Consider the following 17,027-nt stretch of genomic DNA (forward strand, 5'->3'; position numbering starts at 1 on the left):
TACCATGGAATACTACTCAGCCATATGAAAGAATAAAATAATGTCTTTTGCAGCAACTTGTATGGAAATGGAGGCCATTATCCTAAGGGAAGTAACTCAGAAATAGAAAAGCACATACCGCATGTTCTCACATATAAGGGGGAGCTAAGCTATGGGTACACAATGGCATGCAAAGTGATATAATTGACACTGGAGACTCAGAAGGGGGAAGGATGGGAGGGAGGTGACGCATGAAAAACTACTTATTGGGATACAATGTACCCTACCTCAGGTGATGAGTACACTAAAATCCCAGACTTCATCACTATACAATTCATTCTTGTAGCCAAAAACACTTGTACCCCCAAAGCTACTGAAATTTAAAAAATTAAAAATAATAAAAAATAACGTTCATCTTCCTTTAGTAGGGCATTGTTTCAATAAATCTTTTTTGATAATAAAAAAGGAAAAAGCAATATTTGTCTGTGAATTTTCCAAAACTGATGAAAGACGTCACTCACATATTTAAGAAGCTCAGTGAACCCCAAATAGGACAATACAAGAAAAAATTCCTAAGAACATCATAGTTATCTACTTCAAACTAAAAATAAAATAAAATCTTTAAAGTGATGGGGAAAAAAAAGATATTCTCAAAGAAATGATTCTAAGAATGGTGGCAGTCAAAAGATAATTAAATCACATATTTAAAGTGCTGAAAAAAATATAAAAGAAAGCTGCCAACCTAGGACTTTTGAGCTAATGAAAATTTTTTTCAGCAACAGTGAAATAAAGACATTTTCAAACAAACTGAAATTGAAGAAATTTATCACCAGCAGATATGCTCTATAAAAATTCTAAAAGAAGTTTCCTGGGCTAAAGGGAAATGTGGAATTTTTTAAAAAGAATGAAAAGCTCCAGGAACAATAAATACATGGGCAAATCTAAAACACTAATTCTTTTTAAACATTCCTTTTAAAACTAAAGTAATAGAAAATTTTGATTCATCCCAAAGACAGCAGGAAAGAAGAAACAAAAATAGAAATAGATCAAAAACAGTTTAATAAGTTTGTAGATTTATACCCAACCATATCAGTAATTGCTTTCAATGTAAACATACTAAATGCTTCAATTAGAAAGTCAGATATTATAAGACTGGATTTTTAAAAAAAGACCCAATATAGACGGTCCCTCACTTACATTCCTTTGACTTACAATTTTTTGACTTTACAATGGTGCAAAAGCAACATGCATTCATTCCTTAGACTTATAATGGGCTTCCTTTCAGATAAACCCACTGTAAACTGACAATATTGTAGATCAAATATGTACTTTCAACTTATAATATTTTTAACTTATGATGGGTTTATCATGGTGTAACCCCATCAAGGAGATTTGTAAGTGCCATTTATAAGAGACCAATCTTTAAATATAAGATCACTGAAATGTTGAAAGTAAAAGTATGGAATAAGTTCTAGAGATCTATTGTAACAGCATGGTGACTATAGTCAATAATAATATATTGTGTATTTGAAAATTGTCAAGAAAGTAGATCTTAAACATTCTCACACACACAAAATTATAATTTTGTGAGCTGATGGGTATGTGAAGTAGCTTGGTTGTGATAATCATTTCACAATTTATACATATGTCAAGACATCATGTTGAACCTGTAAACACATACAATTTTTATTTATAATGTACATCAATAAAACTGATATAAAATAAAATAAAATAAAAGTATGGGTAAAATTGTAACATGCACACAGTAACTCTAGGAGTGTGGTGCACTAATATCCAGGCTGACAATGAGGCTCTGAAGTAATAGAGGCCAGTGGCTATACTTAACCCCCAGAAGCCAAGAGGCCACAACTAATATAAGAACTAACAAGACTGTGGGAGCAGTCAAGGACACTTTATGCTCAAGGAGTTGTGAAGATGCTTAATAGTACACACTGTCTCTCAGGGAAAACAGATGGGCAGTCAACACGGATGTTGCTCAAGATAAATAATTTTTTTTAAAAAGCAATAATGAAGGAGCAGGAGTATGAGGGCAATCATCCCAAAATAAGTCACAATTGTTTGCTCAGTTCCCAGAGCCGAGTCAAACTTGCATATTTAGACCCATTGATTAAAGATGTATCCAGGTTCCTAGGAGAAAGGATCCTACAACACTATGAAAGATATATGTCATATGATTCCTCTGGCCTTTCTTCAAAGGGATATACAACCACTTACTCAATGGACTGTACACTGGGGAAAGGACTATTAGACACAAGACCTGAGATGATGATGTTAATACCTGGAGATGTCATCGCAACTCTTCCCTGTTAGAATGAGGGCCTACAGGGAACAGGTAGCAAATGGAGTCCTATCTAAAATCAGATTCTCAATGGAGCCACTGAGTCTGCCCACTCACACAGTGGTCATTTCCCCAGTCTACAAGTGTATAATTGGAATCAATAGATTTCACAATTAGAAAAAAACCTTATATTGAAGAGTCATTGCTCTGTGGAGCAAGAGCGATCGCAGTGGGGAAGTTGATATGGAAACCTCTGAAAATTCCCTCCATACCCCTGGCCAAGACAGTGAATCAAAAATAATATTGTGTCCTAGGAGGAATGACAGAGATTAGGATACTATTAAACACCAAATGAATGGCAAGGATAACGATCCCTCTTATATCTCCACGTAAGCAAGCAATCTCACTCCTTCAGAAGCCAGATAGATCCTTGAGACTGACTATAGACTGCTGTGGATTTAGCCAAGAAGTACTTGAATCATAGCTGTGGTGCTGGAAGATGTATCATTACTAGATTAATTAAACCTCAGGTACATGGTATGTGCTCATTGACTTAGCACATGCACTGTTCTTCATCTCTAATAGAAAACAAGATGAGAAATCTTTCACATTCACATGGGAGAGACAGTAATATTCTCCTATATGTTTGCCTTTATGTTGTGCAAATTCTCCTGCCCTTGTTCACAATACAGTAGCCCCACCTTATCTGCGGTTTTACTTCCCACAATTTCGGTTATCCATGATCAACCATGCTATGAACGTATTGCATGGAAAATTCAGGAAATAAACAATCCAAGCTGAGAGCTGTGACTGCCTACAGGGTTTCCAGATGGCTCACTCTTTGGGTTGGGGGACTGGGTCTGGGATGGGTACTTTCCTCATCAGCAAGATACAGGAAGAGTGCCCAGACAGGATCAAGAGCACGTTCAGTGTGGTGCCCTCGCCCAACGTTTTAAACTGCATGCCATTCTGAGTAGCGGAATGAAATCTCAAGCTGTCCTGCTCTAGCCCACCCTGGACGTGACTCCTCCCTTTGTCCAGCATCTCTCTGCTGTGTGCACTACCCACCCATTAGTCACTTAGCAACCATCTCTGTTATCAGACTGACTGTTACAGTATCACAGTGCTTCCTCAAATAACCCTTATTTCACTTAATAATGGCCTCCTAATGCAAGAGTAGTGATGCTGGCAATTCGATATGCCAAAGAAAAGCTGTAAATTACTTCCTTTAAGTTGAAACTAAAAGTTATCATATGCTGTGGTTGTTAAGATCTATGGTTAGAGACCAGGCACGGTGGCTCACGCCTGTAATCCCAGCACTTTGGGAGGCCAAGATGGGCGGATCACGAGGTCAGGAAATCGAGACCATCCTGGCTAACACGGTGAAACCCCGTCTCTACTAAAAATACAAAAAATTAGCCAGGTGTGGTGGCAGGCGCCTGTAGTCCCAGGTACTTGGGAGGCTGAGGCAGGAGAACGGCATGAACCCGGGAGGTGGAGCTTACAGTGAGCCGAGATCGAGCCACTGTACTCCAGCCTGGGTGACAGAGCAAGACTCCGTCTCAAAAAAAAAAAAAAAAGATCTATGCTTAGAATGAATCTTCTATCTGTTAAATTGAGAATGAAAAAGAAACTCATGCATAGTATGTATGTGGTTCAGTACAATCCACAGTTTCAGGCACACACTGAGAATCTTGGAACGTATTTCCCATGGATAATAAGGGACTACTATATCATCCAAAAAGGTCTGGACCACCTGGGCATCCCATAGAATGTCACACTCATCCACTACCTCATAACGTCGTATGCTTTGGACAGGTCAAGCAGGAGGTAACTAGTATACTGGTGGCCTTGGTAAGACATTCTGTGTTGTTTTTACTTATAACATTTATGATATCAATGTGTAGGGTCTTTCCCTTAACCAAAAAATTCTGCAACTCTCCAATCCTCTGACACCGATTGAGTGTCCTATGATTCAATTCAATTCTGGCACTAACTATCTGGGATTAGAGTTGGGCTCCACAGATTTAAAGACTCAGTCCCACAAGGCTGCTCTTACTTTAAACTCCAGTTGTAAGTGTTGGGTCTCCAGTGAACACATACTTCTGTCTGACGTGGCTACAAAATGGGGCTCCCACAATCCCCACCTCAGGTCTGATGATTTGCTACAAGGCCTCAGAGAACTTAGGAAACCAGTTTACTTACTGCTTTACTATAAAGGATACAATTGAGCAACAGCCAAATGGAAGAGATGCAAAGGGCAAGGTATGAGAGAAGGAATGTAGAGCTTCCATGCTCTCTCTGGGAGAACCACTATCCCAGCGGCTCGATGTGTTCATCAACCCAGAAGCTCTCTGAATCCCATCATTTAGGGGTTATTATGGAGGTTCAATTATGTAGGCATGATTGATTAAACCATTGGTCATTGGTGATTAAACTCCATCTCTAGTGTCTTTCTCCTCCCTGGAAGTTCAGAGGTGAAGCTGAAAATTTCAACCTACTAACTACAATGATTGACTCCTTTGGCAAGTAGCTCCCCCCCGAAGCTATTCAGGAGCCTACCAAGAGTCACTTTCCTAGCATAAACTCAGGTATGTTTGAAAGATATTTGTTACAAATACCAAAAGATGATTCTATTATCCCTATCACTCAGGAAATTCCAAGAATTTTAGAAGATCTGTGTCAGAAACCAGGGACAAGGGTCAAATCTATATATTTTATTATCACCAACATGTGTTCCACGAGATGGGGGATAAAACCTGTGAAGATTCATGACTAGCTACTTCAGTGAAGTTTTGGGGAGTCCAGTAGTTGAGTGGTGTGTAGGGTTAGCTCTTCCAAACTAAAGACAAATTCCTATATCTTGCATCTCCATCTCCTACCACAAAGAAGGAAAGGACACCACTTGTCAGCTTCCTTGAGCTCTGGTGGTAATACATTTCACACATGGTAATATTTCTACAGCCTACATATCAGGTGACATGGGAAGCTTCCAGCTTTGAGTGGGGCCTTGAGCAGGAAAAGGTATCAAAGCAGGACCAGGCCACCGTGCAATCAGCCCTGTCACTTGGTCTATATAATTCAACAGACCCCATGGTAAGAGGTGCCATGTGGTGGGAAAAGATGTAGTAAAGAGTGTTTGGCAAGCTCAAGTGAAAGAATCACAACTCAGATCCCTGAGATTGTGGAGCAAAACCATGCCATCAACAGCAAAGTATGTGCCTTTAAAAAATAGCTCTTATTTTTGGTGTGTTTGGGTCCTAGAAGTGATGGAACAATTGACCATGAGAGACCAAGTGACCATCTGGAAATGCTTATGCACTGAATTCTGTAGGATCCACTAAACCATAAAACCACATGATGCTTACTCATGCCTGCCAGTCCTGCTTGTAGCAGTCCATTGTAAGAGAGTGCTGATATATGTGGGATTAAACCTGAACAGGGCTGGAAGGCATAAGTAAGTTTCATGACTAGGGAACCAAGACCCCATATCACCAAGCACAGCTGTACCAATCAGTGCCCCCAACCCTTGCACTTATGAACATATTTGGGCAGGAATGAGTGAGAGTGGGCCAGAGGGGTCCTGTATGACCAGAAGAAAGAAAGAAAGAAGCCAAAGCTTGGTTTATGGATGGATTGGCTCAGTATGTGGATGAATACCAAAAAATAGAAAGTGACTTCATTACAACCACATTCAGGGAAAGAGAGTAAAGAAGAAATCTTCCCACTGGTAGACCTATAAGCAGTATAACTGGTCATCCACTATGGATCGAAGGAGAAATGACCCAAGGCAAAAATATATATAAATTCCTAGGAAATGGCCAATGGCCTAGTTGTGCAGGCAGGGAACTGGAAGAAAAAGGACTGGAAGATCAGAGACAAGGAGTCTAAGGAAAAGGCATGTAGGTAGACAAATGGGTAAATGTATAAAGTGTCAAGACTTGTGTCTTACATGTGGATACCCACCAGAAAGTATCTACCATGGAAAAAGCCCTGAATAACCAAGTAAAATGAAATAACTCAGCCTCTTGACACTAGCTAGTCTCTGTTATTGGTTACCCGGAGCAGGCATAATGGACACATGAACAGGGTGGACATGGTGGCAGAAATGGAGGCTATGTGTGAGCCTGACAGCATGAACCTCACTTACCAATGCCTGTCTACCTACTATTACCTCTGAACATCCAACAGAGATAAACATTGAATCTTCAATATAGCATATTCCTTGAGGGAATCAACCAGCCACTTAGTAGCAAGTTGACCAAGACAGCATCCTCACAGGGACTGGTACCTGTCCTAGGCATGTGTTTTCCTTTCCAGCCTGCACAGCCTCAGCCGGCAACTTTACCAAGGGCTTATGGAGTGCCTCATCCACAGACCTGGAAACCCACACAACAAAGCATCCAACCAGGAGATCTACTTCACCGTGAAGGCAGTGTGAAAGTGGGCCTGTGACCCTGGGAAAGACAGATCAAATCACAAACTGCACCATCCCGAGGTGGCCAGCTTCATAGAATGCTGGAACAGCCTACTCCAGCTAGGTAACAAAAGTTCTTTGTCATTTTTATCATTCAAATGGCATATTTCACCATGGGGATGCAAGAAGCGGAAAATCCTGATGTGCAGAGAGAAATGAATGAAGTAATTACATAGAGGGAAGCAGATGCAACAGACTGAGAGAGACCGAGTACCCACAGATCTCAGATGTCCAGGTAGCCACAGCCCACAAGACACCTCCGTTTTCTTTTTCTTTCTTTCTTTTTTTCTTTAAGTTCTGGGATACATGTGCAGAACGTGCAGGTTTGTTACATAGGCATAATGTGCCATGGTGGTTTGCTGCACCCATCAACCCGTCATCTAGGTGTTAAGCCCCACATGCATTAGGTAGTTGTCCTAATGCTCTCCCTCCCCTTACCCCCAACCCCCAAAAGGCCCCAGACACCTCTGTTTTCTAACAATTAATCTACCCCTCTCTTTCATAAGCAAGCTTGATTTGGTTCCTATTATCTGCAACTAAAAGATCTTATCTAATACAATAAATTTCAAAGAGGCAAACTTCTGCCTTCACCTGATGAACTTTCCGATAAATAATACAGCTGTCCCAAAATGGAAAACGCTTCTCTTATCATTTTGAGGTTTAGACAGCCCTTCATCACTGTGTAGAAGAAAATCTGTCTATTATAAATAGTTGAACTACATAAACTGAAGGTCTCTTGCCAGTTTGAGATCCTCTGACAAATATCAGGAAAGGTATGATATGGAAAATAGAATAGTTTCACTCTTTTGGGAAATAAAAAATAATGAGTCTCCAAGTGCTCGATAACATTCCAAGAGAGGATGTTTTACATTGCATTACAATGCAGGGGGGGGAAACTGGCAGATTCTAGATTTAGCATTTTTTAGAAAACTGGAACCAAAATTTACAATGATTTCTCTTTTATTAAATTAACACACACAAAAAGCCTAGAAGCTCAGTATTTGGGATGCATAAAATATAAAAATAAAATAATAAATGAAGTGGCTTTTAAATGTGTGTTTTTATTTACTGGCTGAAATGAAAATTGAAAAAGATCGCACAAAATTGTTTAGCAAAATGCTCTAGTATGCTTTCTCTTGATATCACTGCCTACAATGCCCTCTAGTGGTAAACCAAGTAGGCACTGAATAATGTGGGAAAAAATGAAACAAGCCCGCTAACCACATTGGTAACATTTTCATGAAAATATAAACTTTTAGTGCAGAAGGACCTGTGGCAGGCCCACTTCAGCTGCCTCCCCAGCTAGGTTTCCCTTGGTGGGTGACTGTGTCCCTTGATGAGTGACTGTGCGCTCACTCAGGCACCAAGGGGAAGCAGTACCATCGGGTAGCCTACGTGAATCCAACAGCAATGGCCAGATCAAGGGGTCCAATCCAGTCTTAAGGGCCAATAATCCAGGATTATCTCAGTCATCCAAGGCCTATCTGGGAAGAAGTGCAAGAGCAACTAGAAAAGAAAAAGGTGTCAAGGCTTTGGGTGAATTTGAAGAAAAAACTAGAAAAACACAGGAAGAAATTAAGTCGAAGTGAGAGCTTATCCAAAAAAAGAGAAAGAAAAGAAAAAGAAGAAGAAATCTAGTAGGTATTCATCGTCTTCATCATGCTCTGATTCTTCCAGCAGCTCTTCTGATGCTAAGGATGAGGATAAGAAACAAGGAAAAGGGAGAAGGAAAAAGAACCATTCACATAAATCTTCTGAAAGCTCCATGTCAAAAACTGAATCAGACAGTAAGGATAGAAAGACAATAAGGATAAAAGACTTCTTTTTAAAGAAAAAGAAGGACTCAACTGAGAAAGAAAAAGGCTATGAAAGGACTCAGCAAAAAGAAACCCATATTCTGAAGATAAATTTTTATTACATGAGTCCTTGTCAGGATCAGAGTATATTGAGGAGATAAGAGCAAAAAAGAAGAAAAGCAGTGAAGAATAAGAAAAAACAACACAAAAAAGGAAAAAGGAGCATGAGAAACACAGAAGAAGAGAAAGATGGCTGCTAGTTCAAGTCCTGACTCATCATAACATTAAGAAACTTCAGGATTCCCTTATAGAGAAAGTACAACATCTAAGGAAATTTCAACTGTGAAAATTACAACATATTTACTATAACGCATGAACTTTCTTGTTTTTAGAATTATCCTTTGACTGGCTGGGGGCACAGTGGCTCATGTCTGTAATCCCAGCACTTTGGGAGGCCAAGGCAGGTGGATCACCTGAGGTCAGGAGTTTGAGACCAGCCTGGCTAACATGGTGAAACCCTGTCTCTACTAAAAATACAAAAATTAGCCGGGTGTGGTGGCTCGTGCCTGTAATCCCAGCTACTCGGGAGGCTGAGGCAGAAAAATCACTTGAACTCGGGAGGCAGTGAGCCGAGATGGTGCCACTGCATTGCAGACTGGACAGCAGAGTGAGACTCCATCTCAAAAAAAAAAAGAATTATCCCTGAACTGCTCAAAATACAAAATTAGCCAGACGTGGTGGCATAAGCCTGTAATCCCAGCTACTTGGGAGGCTGAGGCAGAAAAATCACTTGAACTCGGGAGGCAGTGAGCCGAGATGGTGCCACTGCATTGCAGACTGGATAGCAGAGTGAGACTCCATCTCAAAAAAAAAAAGAATTATCCCTGAACTGCTCAGTAGCCATTCAGATGCTGCTGTGTGCAAGGGCCATAAATATTGCCTGCTGCTTGAGCATCTATTATTTTCTCTTCCAGTGCTTGATAACTCTGGGAGATAATACACTGCAGTAGCACTAGTGGTTATGATATTTGGGAATAAAGTTAATATTTTTGGCTAGAAATGTACAATGATAAATCAACAGAAATCCAACCTGAATACATCTTTAAGATGGAACCAGAAATGGCCAAATGTTAAAAATTTAAAAGTGGTTAAAATTTTTGAAGTAAGGATTACATTGATATTTCAAAATCCATACTCTATAGATAAGTATATTTTAAATTTTTCCCCATGTAGACTTTTATTTACCTGGAAAAGGTGCTTTTTAGGATGGAGGGAGGAGGTGATTTGCTATCTCTTTAGCTAGCAGAACAACATGCCTTTGATCCTCACACATCCTGTATTTGAGGAAAGAGTAGCCAGGCTTTATGGAGAGGTCAGAGCTGGGTGCCAGGAGTCCTGCCCTTTACTGAGCTTAGGGACATAACTGGATTCTGTCATACTCTTCTTTGAATGAACCAGAGAAACAGCCCTTTGCAGCATGAGAAGGTCCCAAAACCCCTGGGATTTACCTCCACTTCAATAATACCGAATATTTTTTAGCATTAGAATATGCTACGTCATATGAATTAATTTTGATGACACTTTGGCTTTGGAGAGAAATTGTTTCAGATAGACACTGGTACACTGGTACTTTTTGAACTTGAAAACTAAATATTCTAAAATGCACGTTTTATACTGTAAAGTTTTAATTAGTCAGAAAAATTCCATTAACCAGTGATAGTTCCTTTATTTTTTGTATGAATTTTGTTTAGGCTGCAATGTCTAGCTTTTGTTAACTCCTTTCTCTTGCTGTCTTAAGTTCACTACTGTGTGTAATGGCACACTTACCAAGATATTGAGCCTATAAAAAGCAGGGTTTTGATTTAAAAAAAAAAACACAGCTTCATATTGAGGCTGAGACTTACCACAAACAAGTTGAATAGCAAGCCTGGTAGGCTGTGTCTTGTTACATAAAGCTATCGCCAGAATCTCAGTAAATATCATGTCTTAAAAGTTGAAAAACAAACAGAAAAAAGAAAATATGAACTTTTACACTTCCAGTTGGTAACTGAATGTTATATTTGGCAATAAAATGAACCTTTACGAGGTACTGCAGCATATACCTTAAAGCACAAGCACATCAAAGCCAATTTTCCCTGCGGTTTTCCTGAACGTATGCCAAACAGCACAGGAAAAGAGCCATCTGCAAGGTCTCTTTGGGGCATTTTGGGGTCACAACTTCCACTGGTATCTTAAAAGTAATTAAAATCTGCTTTTATGGAGGATGACATCATTCACCAAAAAAACTGCTTTTAAACCCGATTACCTTCAAGAATTATAGCATCAGGCACCAACAACGTCTTGTTCCCACTTTCAAGATTTGATCTGAATTCTGAACTCATCAACCAGATAAAATCCCTTTGCTTCAGAATTCTTCAAACCGTAGCTCTCAACTGGTGGGGCAAGCCGGCCAAAACAAGTTAGTTATAGGAATAAAATTTCTCTAAGCGTGGCTCAGCAAAGAGCTTCCCAGAGGAACTGCAGGTGAAGTAAAAGAAAGAAAGCAGCTTACACACTTATCCCCCTCTAATTCAAACTGGCTCTAGTGCTCTTAACTAAATCTGGCTTAAAATGTCTTTGTCTTTGCAAATTGTTCTCCTGTCTCTCCCCTGCAAGCCTCCTTCCTTCATACTTTCTAATCGTTCTCTCATGCCTTCAGTAACTGACTGAATATGTGTGTGGTATTGAGAGGTACTTAGAACCTCTTATGACAACTGTATTTCTATAAGAATATTTGCTCTGGATGACTTTGTGTAAAGTATTAACTTACTAGCCTGTTCCAGGAGTTCTTTTATTTAAATAGAAAGAAACACATCCTCAGAGAACTATGCTGTAAGTTGACAAGGACTGTTAATATTAATATTAATTCCTTTAGGAAGACGGAATGACCACATTCTGTGAATGCGAAATGTTTCCTAGTTTTGCATTGGTAAAAAGTAATTCACAGACTAAATAATAACTCTTGCCTGTATCAACCTTAAACAAAGGCTCATGAGGCAACCTGAACTTCAATATCATTTTCTCCATTGCCATTTCTGCTGTACCAGAAACAGTCTTTGGAGTCAGGTGGCTGGCCTAGGTGTAAATCCCACCATTGCCAGACTTCGCTGCGCCGTTGAGCAAGTCATTTACACAAGCTAATTAAGGAGCTGTTTGGAGACTCACAGAGCAATTATCTGACAAGTCTACCTACACCTAGCACTAGGCCAAGTGAAAACACAAAGATGTGTAGGTGCCAAGATGGCAGGAAATAGTACTGTGTTTCCCAAGTATACTATATAGAATGATCCCTAACTTATTTGACCCTGGAACCCTTTTTTCTCAGAGCAGGGTAAAAAAATACTCTTTAGAAAATGCTAATACAGGATGTTCTCTGGAAGTTTTCAAATTGAAATTATATCCCTTACATTTTTTCAGTCCCACTAGTCTCATTTGTATTTTATTTGATTTTGTTTTATTTTGAGATAGGATCTCATCATGTTGCCCAGCTGAAGTGCAGTGACACAATCACAGTTCACTGTAACCTCGACATCCCAGGCTGAAGTGATCCTCCCACCTCAGCCTCCTGAGCATCTGGGACTACAGATGCATGCCACCATGCTTGGTTCATCTTTTATTATTTTTTTGTAGAGACAGGGTCTTGCTATGTTGCCCAGACTGGTCTTGAACTCCTGGCCTCAAGCGATCCTCCTACCTTGGCTTCCCAAATTGCTGGGGTTTCAGGCATGAACCACCACACTCAGATACACTAGCCTCATTTCAAATGCTCAGTAGCCACACGTGGCAATGGCTACCATATTGGACAGTGCTGAACTGAACATCCCATCAAAGCAGAGAGTTCTATTGGACAGCACTAGTCTAGAGTTTTCCTCATAACAATGTAATTATATTCAAACTCTAGCCCTTAAGAAACTCACAAAAATAGTAACTTTAGAGTAGAGAAAACTGCAAAGCAGCAGCTTAGCCTAGTATCAAAGATAACATCTCTAGTAATAGGACAAACAGACATCATGTACCTCCTGGTATGCTATCCTAGGAAGAACACAACATCTCATGTGTGATATTTCTGCCAAAAACACATAACCTGAATCTAATCATTAGAAAACATCAAACACAAGTGGAAGGATATTCTACAAAATAACTGGCCTGTACTCTTTATAATGTCAAGCTCGCCGGGTGCAGTGGCTCATGCCTGTAATCTCACCACTTTGGAAGGCCAAGGCTGGCAGATTGCCTGAGCTCAGGAGTTCGAGACCAGCCTGGCAACATGGTGAAACCCCTTCTCTACTAAAAACACAAAACTTAGCTGGACATAGTGGTGTGTGCCTGTAACCCCAGCCACTCAGGAGGCTGAGGCAGAAAAATCACTTGAACCCGGGAGGCAGAGGTTGCAGTGAGCTGAGATGGTGTCACTGCACTCCAGACTGGACAGCAGAGTGAGACTCCGTCTCAAAATAAATAGATTAATTAGTTAAAAGGAAATAAAATGTCAAGATCATAAAAGACAAAGAAAGGCTAAGAAACTGTACCAGATTAAAGGAGACTAAAGAGACATGGTAACTCAATGTAATTCATGATCCTTAATTAGATCTTGACCAGGGAAAGAATAACCGTAAAAGAAAGCACTGGAATGATTGATCAAATGCACTGTGGGTTATATAATAGTATTATTAAAATGTTCATTTTCTTGATTTTTACCATTGTGGTGTGGTCATGTAAGAAAAAGTCCTTCATCTTAGGAAATATACACTGAAGTATTTAAAAATAAAGGAGCACTCTCTGGGTTCCAATTAAGATGGAGATAGCATACCCCACCCTGTCTCTCCTCCTGAATGTAACTGGAAACCTTGGAAAAGATGTATCATGTAAACCATCTGAGGACTTTGAAAAAGAGAATGGTAAAAAGCAGGTTAGGAAAGGCAAACAGAGCTCTAAGAGCTACTAAAGTAAGGGGTGAGTCTTCCTTTTTTAAATCTGATTTCTCCCAGCCTGGACTCAAAGGCAACCTGAAACCCAGAAGTACGTACAAGGTGCAGACAAAAATTGTTCTAAGAGGCATTTTCTCTTTCTTGTCCGAGGAGCAGGAAAAGGGTCTCCTGTGGGTTAGAGGTGGTAGAAGAAATGTTCTGGGGTTTTATTTCCTCTCTTGTCCCAGCTCCTAGGAAATCCCACTCTGGCACAGAAGCAGCAATAGCTGGACCAATGCTTAAAAATGAGAGAGGGATATCTTTCTGTCTGACCAGAGAAAGCATGGATCCAAGAGTGTGAGACACATCAGTCCTGTTACTTATTTCGGTCTGTCCTCTCACCACTTGGTCCCTGAGGCAGACACAGTTGTGGAAAGTGTAGAACAGACCAGGGAAACTAAGGCAGTGGCTATCTAGTCAGAATACTGAATGCTAGGAAGATGTTACCTGGAAGCAGGAAAGATCTCCCTGGGGAAATCTTGGAAAGAAAGAAGCTCTAGAAAGTAATATGGGATCCAAAATGTGTGAATCACTGGACCCATGTTTTAGCTGTGCCTTTAGATCTGACCCTAAATAGCATGCAAAAGACATTGAGAACTGATCTACAGGGTGGACCACTGCCCAAGTCCCAGAATAGCCACTGAGTGTCACACACACACACACACAGGACGGATATAAGTAGCACTGCAAAGCCTTTAAACATTGAATTGACATTGGAACCAGAGCCAACAGAAGGTGGGATAGGAATTTACAACCTAAACTTAAATTTGTCAGTTTCCTGGTAAAACGAGCAAAATGCCCTATAGGATTTAACAAAATCCAGAGTCCCATAATATCATATTCAAAATGTCCAGAATGAAATCCATAATTATTCAACATATGAAGAACCAGGAAAATCTTCACATCTCTTAGGGAAAAAGATAATCAACAGCCTTGAACATAGATGTTAAAATTAGACAAAGGCTTTCCAGTTACTAAAATCATTCTCCAATAAGTATGAACACTCTTGAAACAAATGTAAAGACAGAAATTCTCAGAAGAGAAATAGGAAATATAAAAAAGAAGTAAAAGAAAATTTTAGAACTGAAAAAAATATAACAGCTGAAATTGAAAATTTACTGGATTGGGTGACTAAATGAACTTGAAGATAGATCAGTAAAATTACCCAATCTGTACTATAGAGATAAAAACGATTTTTAAAACATGAGCAGAGCCTAATACATCTGTGTGACAATACCAAAAGATTTAACATTTGTGTTATTGGAATTTCAAAAGAAAAAGAGATTCATGCAGAAAGATACTTGAAGAAATAAAGGACTAAAATATTCCCCAATTTTGCAAAAGATATAAACTTGCAGATTAAAAAGGTTTAGTAAACCCCAAACAGAACAAATTTGAAGAAATACATACCCAGATAATATAATCAAACTACTGAAAACTAAAGACAAAAGAAAATACCTTGAAAACAGCCAGAGAAAAATGATATGATGTTGATGTTTTTGTTTTTGTTTTTGTTTTTGTGAGATGGAGTCTCTGTGGCCAGGCTGGAGTGCAGTGATGCAATCTTGGCTCACTGCAACCTCCACCTCCCGGGTTCAAGTGATTCTCCTGCCTCAGCCTCCCTGGTAGCTAGGACTACAGGCGCACCACCACACCCAGCTAATTTTTTGTATTGTTAGTAGAGATGGGGTTTCACCATGTTGGCCATGATGGCCTCGATCTCTTGACCTCGTGATCTGCCCTCCTCAGCCTCCCAAAGTGCTGAGATTACAGGTGTGAGCCAACACCCCTGAGTGGCAATGATGATTTTTACATGACTTCATATTTCTCATCAGAAACCATGAAAACCAGTAAGCAGTGAAACATTTTTTAAATGCTGAAATAAAATAGCTTTTAACTGAGAATTCTATATCCAGTTAAAATATCCTTCAGGAATGCAGGCAAAATGAAGACATTCTCAGAAAAAGGAAGACTGAGAGAATACATCATTAGCAGATCTGCTCTAAAAAAAAAAAAAAAAAAAATGCCAGATAAAGTTTTTCAGACAGAAGAGAAATAATGAGAGTGGAAAAGCTTATGAATAAATCAAAGAAGACCTAAATAAATGGAGTGGCAAACTATGTTCATGGACTGGAAGATTCTGTATAATTACCTTGTCATTTCTTTTCAAATTCATCTGTAGATTTAATGCAATTCCAGTTAAATCCCAGAATAATTTTTTTTGGTAGATGTAAACAAGCTGATTCTAAAATTTACATAGAAAAGTAAAGGAGCTGGAATAGTCAGGAAATTTTTTTAAGTAAGAGTAAAGTTAGAGGATTCACAGTAGACAATTTTAACACTTATTATAAAGCCACAATAGTAAATGCAGTGTGGTATTGCCAAAGTGGTAGACACACAGATCAATGGAAGAGAATTTTAAAATCCAAAAATAGATTCATGCAAATATGGCCAATTGATTTTGAACAAAAGTAGAACAGCAGTTCAATGGAGAAAGGATAGCTTTTTTAGCAAGTGGTTTTAAAACAATTGAACATTCAGATGCAAAAAAAAAAAAAAGTATCTCAACCTAAACCTTGCACTTTATATAAAAATTACTCAAAACAGCTCATAGGCCCAAAGTTGAAACATAAAATTATCAAATTTTTAGAAGACAAATAAAGCCCTCATAAACTTGCATAAAGCAAAGCATTCTTAAATATGACACCATAAGAACAATACATAAAAGAAAAAATCAATAAAGTGGATGTCATTAATAACTTTAACTATGATACAATATTTGTAAATCACACATCTAACAAAGGACCTCAATACTGAAAAAAAAAAACTCTTGATAATCAACAATGAGAAAATGAACAACCTAATTTAAAAATAAGTAAAAGATTTGAAATAAATTTAAATATACACTTACCGTATGACCCAGCAACCCCATTCATAGGTATTTACACTAGAAAAATTTAATATTTATAAATTTATAAATTTAAATATACACTTACCATATGACCCAGTAACCCCACTCATAGGTATTTACACTAGAAAAATGCAAACTTATGTTCACATAAAAACCTGTACATGAATGTTTATAGCAACTCTATTCATAATTGCTTGAAAATTGAAATGGTAATTTTAATGTTTATCAATGAGTGAATAAGCAAACCCATGACACATCTATATAATGCAATATTGCTCAGCAGCATTATAAACGATGAATGATTTATACACAGAACATGAATAAATCTTAAAAGCGTGATACTGAGTGAAAGAAGACTATCTTAAAAGTTTACATTCTGCATGATTGTATTTCTATGATATTCTGGAAAAGACAAAACTATGGAGAAGGATAAGAGATCAGTGACGACCGGGGTTTAAGAGCAGGGGTAGGGTTTGACTATAGAAGGGCAGCATGAGGAAGGGTTTTATGGTAATGGAACTGTTTGGTATCCTGGCTGTGGTGATAGTTACATGGCTCT

General features: G+C 38.9%; 1 protein-coding gene and 1 pseudogene across 1 annotated transcript in view; both read left to right on the forward strand.

Annotated features, from left to right (window-relative positions):
* The window catches only part of LMNTD1 (lamin tail domain containing 1), a 243,623-nt gene that overhangs the window by 206,484 nt on the left and 20,112 nt on the right, over positions 1-17,027 (forward strand). The window lies entirely within an intron of this gene.
* On the forward strand, positions 7,910-8,833 carry LOC105515231 (annotated as a pseudogene).

Source organism: Colobus angolensis, unplaced genomic scaffold (genome assembly GCF_000951035.1).
Source record: "Colobus angolensis palliatus isolate OR3802 unplaced genomic scaffold, Cang.pa_1.0 Scaffold256, whole genome shotgun sequence".
NCBI lineage: Eukaryota > Metazoa > Chordata > Mammalia > Primates > Cercopithecidae > Colobus > Colobus angolensis.